Here is a 9,569-nt window from a genome sequence, read left to right on the forward strand (position 1 = left end):
GTGCAACGGCCTCTGTTTATATTATCTCATTAAATGATCTCATTAATAATTCTGTAAGGCATTCTTCTACCCATTTTACAGGAGATAAAATGGAGTCTTAGGCTGAATGTCAAAATAGGACAGGAGAAGGGACAAACTTGGGGCTGTAATTTGGAACTTAAGAGGCCAGCTGATCTCTTCCATCACACCGCAGTTTCAAGGTGAAGCGAACTCTTGATTTACTAGCTTCTCCTGGTTTTGTTCCCTTTGTTGAAAGTGGGCCTGATTGGGGCGCCTGGGTGGCTCAGTCAGTTAAGTGTCGGACTCTTGCATTTGGCTCAGGTCACGATCTCACGGTCATCAGGTTCACGCAGAGCCCGCTTGAGATTCCTTCCTCCAACCCCCTGCCTCCTCCTCTGCTCCTCCCCCAGCTTGCGCGTGCACGCTCTCTCTCTCTCTCTCTAAAATAAAAAATAAATAAAATCTAAAAAATAAAAAAGTGAGTACCTGATGCCTCATTGTTCTCTTTGCCGTTTCTTTTAGCAAGATCCCCTGTGGCTCGCATGTCCTTCTCTGGACATTATCTATGCTGCTATGAGTCTCCAAGGGGGTCATTTGATTTATTATCTCTTTGGAGGTCCTCAGAAGGGTCATAGGACCTGCAGTTCAAGTTTTCTCACTTCAACACCCCTGACACATAACAACACAAGCCCTAAGAGCAAGGAAGGGAGGGAGCAGTGCAGGGAGGAGAGACGGCGGGGACCCAAGAAGGAGACATAAGGATGGCGTTTTGTTCCCAGGATGCTGGCACTTGGGAAGCCCCTTGGCCTCAGCTTCCTTTTTTTAAAATAGGATGAATGAGGACCATGGGCAGTTTTAACAATTGCATGTTGGGCTTCTACCATGTGCTTGACTCTGTGCTGGGCACTTTATAACCAGAAAAGGGCGCAGCTGGGATTCTAAGCTGGGTCTGGAGGCCTCCAGGGCGTTCTACTCCATCACCCTATGCTCTACCACCCCCACCATGATACCCTAACAGGCCCATTCTCCCAAGTGACTGGCAGAGAGATCAGGGGGATATGAAAGTAGACGCCACACCCTTCCAAATATCTCTTTTCTCTTTTTCTGAAGTTTATTTTTTGCCAAAGTCTACATTTTTAATGTTCATGACAGTGATATTATGATCAATGAAAAATTAATGTGCTGTGTCTATTCTTAGGCATTTATTTGTCTCCCAATCCACGATGCTAACATGAACTGACTTTGGGAGAAATATTCATTTGGGGGTCCTCTCCTCCCTTCCTCAACTAACCAGCATGTTACTAGGGCTTGCTGTTATGTTACAGTCTCTCTGCATATGTGTATCTGGGGGGATTTAGCCAAGACAGAGAGCAGGACTAGCGTTCCTCATTGTGACTGCTTCTGTACTGGCCCTTCCGGTCCCCCGACAAGCCAACCATCCCAACTCTGTGCCTCTGTGTACATGAAACCCTCCACCAGGAAATCTTTTCTCTCCAGCTCTAAACTGCACCTGGTTTTCAGGGCCCACATTAAATTCCACTTCCTCCATGAAGTCTTCCCTGGTTGTCCCTCCAAGGAGATGACCCCTGTGTCTTCTGAACACTCAGCCCTCGTCCCTCCCCTCCTGCTGGGCACCGATCACATCCGACCTCGCATGCTCACTGCCAATGCTCAAGACCGCCTCTCCCAGCAGGCTGTGGCCACCTTTCTCTGCCTCCTCTTCAGCCCCGCCCAGGGCCTGGCAGGTAGTAGGTCCTCAGAGGGCCTTTGTTGAAGCTCACTGGTGATGCCCAAGACTCGTCTTCACTTTCTATCATTTCTCCTGTCTCCCTGCTCAGCTCTCCCAGTCCTCCGGGTCAGATTCATTGTCACTCCTTCTGGCCCTCCATGTCCCCTGTCCTCACTTCTTTTCTCACTGTGCACTTGACACTGCCTGTTGTGGTAATCCATCACTGGCAGAACAAACCACTCCAAGATTCTGTGGCTCAGAATAGCAAGCATGTTGCTTATGACTAGCATCTGAGCTGGGCTCAGCTGGACAGTTCTGCCGGTCCTGCTGGTGGTCACTCGTGGGGCTGCATTCAGTTGGCAGGCTGGCCGGAGGCTGGGCTCAGCTGGGAAGGCTGGCACATTTGGGATTCTCTGTCTCTCCAGTTCGTCTTGGAGCCTCTCCCTGTCCACATGGCTGCTGTGCACGCTCTCTCTGCATGAGGTCTCTCCAGCAGGGTAGCCAGCTTTTATGTGTCCACACAGGGCTCTGAGAGGACAGAAGCAGAAAACCCTGGCTTTCTTAAGGTTTGGGCCCAGAACAGGAACGATGTCACCTCCATCACATTCCATAGGAAAGCAAGTCATAGACCTAGCCCAGATACAAGGGGAGAGGACTTCAGAACACCGTGGCCCCCCAAGAGTTCTTCACCACCACTCCATACAGCAAGGCTGTTTGACTCTGGGTCCGTCCCGCTCCCATGAGCGCTCCCCCTGAGGGCAGGGGCTGTGTCCCCAGGGCCTGCACAGTGCCTGACACAGAGTGGAGAACTTAGTAGGAAACAAGAGCAAATTCCATAACGAATGAGAGGCTGAACCGGTCTTCAAGACCTTTCAGGCAGAGCTGACATTCCGTGGTTCCAGTGCGCACAGTACTGACTACGGGCCCGTGCCCCAGCCACGTGCCACTTCTGGCTGCTCCCCGGATAGGCCGTTTTTAGGCCTCTGCTCCTTTTCACACGTTACTCTCTCTGCCTGGAGGATCCTATCCTTGTCCTGCTCACCTTTTCAAGGCATACTGTACATTTTTCACCCTCATTTGCATAGGTTGAGTTAACCGCCTCCCCGGCTTAAGGCACATTCATCATTCATTCCATGCTGCACCCTTCTCCTGCTTGGTTTTCCCCTTCATCCTGGACCCCCATTCCTCCCCCAGCCCCCAACACGGTCACTCCTCCAATGTGCTTACATGTCACATGTTACCCATCCTTGTACAATATCCGTCCCTCTGGCAATGGGGGCCATGCCACCTCTGCCTCTCCATTTTCCCAAACACTGTAGAGGTTCTTGGATATCTGTCCTCGTGCACCTGCAGGAGGGTCGCTCAGAGCTGCACACGTAGGATTTGGGACTGCCTGGATCCTAGGGATGGGAATTAGACTAACCAGGAAGCAGAAACTGCTTGAGTGTTTACAACACGGGGGCTTGCGTGCAGGGAACTGGTTGCTCAAGGAATGAAGAAGCTACGTGGGGGGACAGTGAGGTGGGAAAGTGCTACCGGAGCGCCAGAGGGAGGAGGGCTCATCTGGCAAAGCTGGAGTCATCACTCACCTGTCCTGGCTCCTTGGAGGAGGCACAGCTGCTGCTTGCAGATGCCACCTGAGGCCGAGAGGAGGAAGAGAGATGCCCTGGCTTCTCCCTTCCTTCCACCCTCCAACTTCCTGTGAGTGCCTCTCCGTGCAAGTTAGGGACAAGGAACCCGGGAAACACACCCTGCAGGGACCAGACCCCCACAATATGGGGCAGAGAAGGAGAGGGCAAGAGACACGCATCTCAGGGATACAGAGCCTGGGGCTGGCATCTCAGCAGGCACACACCCAATGTCACGAAAATCCGCCAGACTGCTCTCCCGATGGCTGTGCCAGTTTAACACGGCCTGCGTCCTTCCCAGTACTTAGCATTAGCCAACTTTCTAATTTGTTAAATTGATGGGTATGAAATGGAATCTTGCTGTTGTAGTTTGCATTTTCTCAATAACTGGTGAGTTTGAGCATCTCTGCATATACTTAAGCTAGTTTCTACTTCTAGGAAATGGCCTCTTCCCGATTTGCAAATAGTTCTTGCATAATCCAGCGATTAACCCCTTAGGAATCCCTTATCAGATTTAGGCATTGAAAACAACTCCTCCCTATCTGTTAACTTTGTGACCTTCATCTAAAAAGAAATCTTTAGGGGAGCCTGGGTGGCTCAGCTAGTTAAGCATCTGCTGTCGGCTCAGGTCATGATCTCAGGGTCCGGGGATTGAGTCCTGCTCAGCGGGGAGCCTGCTTCTCCCTCTGCCTGCCACTCCCCCACTTGGGTTTTCCCTCTCTCTCTCTGACAAATAAATAAAATCCATAAAAAATAATAAATCTTTAATTTTGATGTAGTCAAAGCCACACTTTGCCAGAGTGTCACCTTGGGCAGGTCGTGTCCCCGGGTTTGCCGTGTTGTAATTCTCGAAGCGTACAAACGCAGAGAGAGGAGAAGAAACTTGGTCTTTTCTCCAGCTTCCCTCTGTGGCCTGGTTTCCAGCTGTTGTTGCCTCAGGGAGATGTTCTCTGCTCTGTACCCAGGCTGAGTACTCATCGCTAAAGACGGCTTTGTTTTCCTGTGTCAACTTCCCAGAGAACATACTAGACATTGTCTTCACAAACAACACCACAGTTGCAAATAGCAAGGCAGAAGATGAACAGAAAGATGCATGCAACAAAATAACTTTCTAAACCAGGCTCCTCTCAGGAAACTGTAAGGGAAGGGAGTAAATAGAAAGTTGAGAGTTGGCATTTTTGAGTTCTCACTTTTCTCAGGTGTCATATCTCAAGGAAACAGACGTATCTCAGGTTCATTTTCATTTCCCTAATCTCTTTAAAGTGCTCAGAAAGTCATACATTCATAGTTATGGTGAGACAGAAGGAGATTTGGACACATGTCGGACAGACCCTACTCCAACAAGTGGCTGGTCTGGGGTTTCCCACATGTCACCCCACTGCTTTGAGCTCAGTTTCCCCTAACCTGGAAAATGAGATTTACCATGGAAACCTTTCCAAAGAAGCTTCAGAGAGTGTAAATGAAGTGTTTGCAATTTTTATAGATTTTTAAAAAATATTTTATTTATTTATTTGTTTGTTTGAGAGACAGAGAGCATGAGTGGGGAGAGCGCAGAGGGGCAGAGGGAGAAGCAGAGTCCCTGCTGAGCAGGTAGCATGATGTGGGGCTCCATCCCAGGACCCTGAGATCATGACCTGAGCTGAAGGCAGACGCTTAACTGACTGAGCCACCTAGGTGCCCCACAATTTTTACAGTTGTTTAAAATACCTACTGTGCGCTAAACACTAAGGTGTTTTTTTCCTCATTTAATCTTCACAGTCATCACAGGAGGAGGAACTTGTGATCCCCACCTTACAGATGAGAAGGCTGAGAGATTCAGAGGTTCAGAGAGTTCCCAGGCTCAAACATCTAGGATTGCTCTGCCCTTAGACTAGAAACTGTTGGAGGAGATCACCAAGGGGACGTGACCGCTGGTTGACCTGGGAGCTGCACCCCGACACCGGAGGCTCTGCATCCTTCCCCTGTCCATGGAATGTGGGTTCCACTTGCCTTCCCCACTCCCAGAGGCTGCTTAAGGACACAGCCTTGGGATAGGAAGGAGGCGTCAAGACCATCTGGATGTACACATGCCTGAACCCAGCTAAGGCCTCTGTATCAACTTGTAAGGGATCCACCTCTCTTGCCGCTGTCTGAGACAAGTTTTGTATGTGAGTTCCCTTGCTTAGCAAGCATTTGGAGTGGGACTTTAGCTCTTCTAGTAGGTATCTCTCAAGCCTCTTTCAGACCAAAAAGTAACTCCTGGGAAATATGAAAGAGCCACAATCCTCATTTTCTTGCCTGGGAACCAAATTACAGATGGTGCTGCCCAGGGCTTCCCTCTCCTCCCCCAGCTTAGGCTCTCTTGGGCTCCCCAAACCCAGCTGCTGAGGCTCAGGGGCTCCCTTGAGATGGCAATGAGGTGGTTCCTACGGCTCTGAGCAAGTGGAAAAGGAGTGGGAGGACCTCGGCTACCCCAAGGGACAGAAGTGAGTGACAGCTCCTAGGAGGGTAGCTTCCCATTCATACAACAGGATCCAGAAACAACCAGGGCCTTCCCCAGGAGTGAGGCTTCTCCTTAGGCTTGTGGGGCCAGGAGATGTCCCAGCTCCCCAGCCCCTACTCCTTTGCTAAGGAGGTGATGCCTAGAACCTGGTGGGTGGACACAGGACAGAGGGGCTTGAGGGCAGAACTTGGGACTCTGAGGGTGGGCTGGGGAGACTCGGGGTAGACACAGCCATGCGCATGCACTCTGTCATTGCCACCCCGGGTGCCATCTGCCAGCTTCGGCTAAGGGTCCTGGGGCCGTGACGGGACAGGGCCCTCAGATGCCCCCTGTCCCTGAGGCTGGATAGAGAGTATTTCCTATTTCCAGCCAAGCCTTGTTCACAGGAAGTTCCCAGGACCCAGCCAGCAAGGAGCCGAAGGGCCAATGCTGATGCTTCTCCACTCGGGGCCATGTCAGCTGTGGAACAAAGTATCAGGGTGACTCTACGAGCAATGGCTCTTCTTTCCTTTCGTAAAAAAACGATCAGCAAGTCACAGAACGTCAGAGCCAGGAGCAACCTCAGAGGCAGTCACATGGAAACTGCCTCATGGTGCACCCAGGAAAACAGGCTCAGAGAGGGCAAGCCAGACTGCACAGCAGCCACCCTGGGCCTACATTCCCAGCAGAGCTCTCACCTCAAATGATTCCTAGCGGCCCCCATGAGAAAAGAGTTCATCCCCGGAAGACCTCTGCTGAATTGGGAGCTGCAACGAAAGCGGGATTTTCTTCTAGATTTTGAAAATTCAAAGGCATCACCCTCTCGTTTTTAAAACTGCATCCTGATTCATTTGGACTCATGCAGTTTGCAGAAACCTTGTTGCTCCCAAGAAAACAATAAAGAAATGATGGCTTCCTGAGTCGAATCCCTGGGAGGTGCAGGACTCCAGAAACATTCTGCTTTTCATCTCGCAGAGCCCATGGGGAACCAGAGAAATCCCAAGTCTCATGTTTCCCGGGAAGCAACACGACAGTGCTGGAGCAAGTACCAAAGGTAGCAGCCATTGGCGGAGAGGAAAGAAGGGGACTTGAGAGTTGGGAGGCTTAGATCCAAATGCCAGTTTTGTCACCGATTTGCTGTGTGACCTTGGGCAGGTGCCATCCCATTCTTGGCCTGTTTTCTCTCTCATAATTTGGAGGAAAGAGGAGATGCTCTTTAAGCACCCTTCCAGAATCAGCTCTGCCTGGGGTTCCGGGCCGTCTCACCGCTGTCCCTGGACACCACCTCCAGCCTTCCCTCTGGGCTTGCAAAGCCAAGGAGGGGTGGGAAAGTGTCTCCCAGCATGTTTTCTTTCCACTTAAGCTCAGATTTACTAAGTGACTTGTCCACATTTTTTTGGAAGTGACAGCTAATGGATAAGGAGTACCTTAGTTGCTTTGTCTGGATCTGACCGGGGAAATCAGCAGAAAGACAATCTCTAGATTGCTCAGGGCTGACGTTACTGCTACAGGATGATGTTAATTCTGCTGTTTACAGAAATAAGTCCAGTGTGAGTCGAGGCTTTTGGTGTTTAAAACCAGATGGTATTTCCTGCCTTGATCAGCCTCAGAGCTTTGGTTCCCATGACAACCCCAAAGTTCCACCTACTGCAACTTCCCCAGTCTCCAAGCTTCTTCCTCTTCCACCATTGTGCCAGGGTCCCTGGAGAAAAAAGCCACTAAGTAGCATGTGCACAGCGCTTTACAGTTTGCAACACACTCCAGTATTTATTATCTCACTTACTCCTCACCGCAGCCTCGCCAGACAGCGTTTGCTGTTCTCTCCATTTCACAGGTGGGAAAACCAAGGCCCCGGAGATGAGCTGATCTGCCCTCTCAGCCCAAGTAGTGTCAGCAGGACTCAAACTCAGGTTTTATGACTTTGAACCTCATGTGGGTTCTGCTACAGAAGGATGAATATGAATGCCCTGCCCTGCAGACCATTTACTTGCTCTGGCTTCTAAGTGGTCAATTCCATACCTATACTGGGTCTCGATCAAGGTGTGGCATCCCCTGGCAAGTTACTTGACTTCTCTGTGCCTCGTTTTGCTCATCTATGAAATGGGTAATAATAATGGTAGCTCTGGATGGCTGAGAGGATTCGATAGCATGTGCGTCAAAGCACAGTGAGCCCTTACTGGATTTCAGCGGGCCTGAAAAGCCCAGGGGAGGTTCAGTTGTACTCTAACCAGCATGTGACCTTGAGTGGGTCACTTGGCTTGTTGGAGCCGGTGTCGCTGAGTAAGAGGTGACGGCATCGCGGTGTTCATACGGATGTCGTGCATGAGGAGGTCAGGGCACGGGAGGGTCCTGGGGGAGCAGCAAGGCTATAGCTTCTAAGACAGCACCACGCAAGTGTTACTAGCAAGCCATCCCACAGACAGCCAAGCCCGTGGTGCTCCAGTCAGAAGCTCTGTCAAAACTCAGTTCGCTTGGAGAGCTCCCTGAGAGTGTCGGCGGGAGCCCATTTGGAGGGTTTTCCCCGGTGGGAGATTTCCATCAGGAGAAGGGCTCCCTCGGCCCCCAGCCCCGGGCTCTCTACCCGGGAACCCCCACGGGGCTCGGGTGAAAGCTACACCTGATCTCGGGGCTCTCCAGAGAGGATGGAAAAAGGTAAATGTGTTACATCTTGCACATCAAAATATTCTCATTGATAATGACCTGTGCATTTCTTTAAAAAAAATTTTTTTTAAATAAAAAAAGTCAGTGTGACCCAGGAAGGCTGGGTGATCCACGTACAAGTGGGTGACAGAATGTGGACCAAATAGAGCTATCACCCAGGTCTAAAGAACACAGGCTGCACCTTGGGCTTTTTGGTCCAATGCTTTGTTCTGTGTTCTTCCTGAACGGTTGCAGATTGTCGACTGAATTATGTGCGTAAAGCTCATTGCTTTGCAATAAACAAATATTTTCCATTCCTTCTTGCAATTCGTCTGGCTGGGCGCATCCCTGGCCCTTGCCACAGGTCTGTAACCCAGCCCCTCTGACAGCTAGCAGCTCCGGGGTCATTCATGTGGCAGAGCGCAATGTCCCCCGCACTGTGGCCGGTGCAGAGCTCCTTTAGCCCTGACCCCCAAGGAACAGGGAGAGAAACGAATGAGTAAAAGTGGCGGATGCCCCACGCGCACTCGCCCTGTGCCAGGCACTGTGCTGAGCTCTTGACTTGGATTCTCTCAGTCAGTCCTCACCCTGCCCAGTGAGCCAGCATTTTTACCACCCCCTCCCCACCTGCCCCGGGGATCACAAGCTTTACGAAGTCAGGGACTTTGCTTTGCTCCCTTGGTGGATCCCCGGGGCCTGAGACGGTGAAGGAGTGTGTCAGCCCTCATTCCAACAATGAGGAAACGGAGCGTTGCTTACCTGAGGGACGCTGCCAGCACCCACATGCCTCTCAGCGAGCCTGGGGCTCCAGGGGGCCTGGTGGGTGTTCTCTCAGAGGATCCTGACTCAGGCTCTTGACCACTGCCCCTGGTGAGGAGTTCGTAAAATCAATTTGCGCCGAGGTCACCTCAATGATAAAGCCAACCTGTAGAAGCAGCAGCAACATGGGGGTACAGCCTCCAGTTCTAGATCCTTCTTCATGGCTGAGCCCCCCCCCCCCCCCCCCGGTGGTCTGTGACACACTGTGGGCCAGCCCTCTCCTCTGCGGTTCCAGATGGCAGACGCCGCCTCGTGAGACAGAATAGGGGCCGGACTCCAGCCTCTCCCCCGA

General features: G+C 51.3%; 1 long non-coding RNA gene across 1 annotated transcript; it reads right to left on the minus strand.

Moving 5' to 3' along the window:
* Positions 1-4,106: 4,106 nt before the first annotated feature.
* On the minus strand, positions 4,107-9,379 carry LOC121103049. The gene is made up of 2 exons (XR_005835167.1): positions 9,218-9,379; positions 4,107-4,492 (listed from the first exon to the last, which is right to left on the minus strand). It is a non-coding gene; the product is annotated as an uncharacterized LOC121103049 (long non-coding RNA).
* Between the last annotated feature and the right edge of the window lie 190 nt (positions 9,380-9,569).

The sequence above is a fragment of the Ursus maritimus genome, unplaced genomic scaffold, assembly GCF_017311325.1.
Source record: "Ursus maritimus isolate PB19 unplaced genomic scaffold, ASM1731132v1 scaffold_17, whole genome shotgun sequence".
Lineage (NCBI taxonomy): Eukaryota > Metazoa > Chordata > Mammalia > Carnivora > Ursidae > Ursus > Ursus maritimus.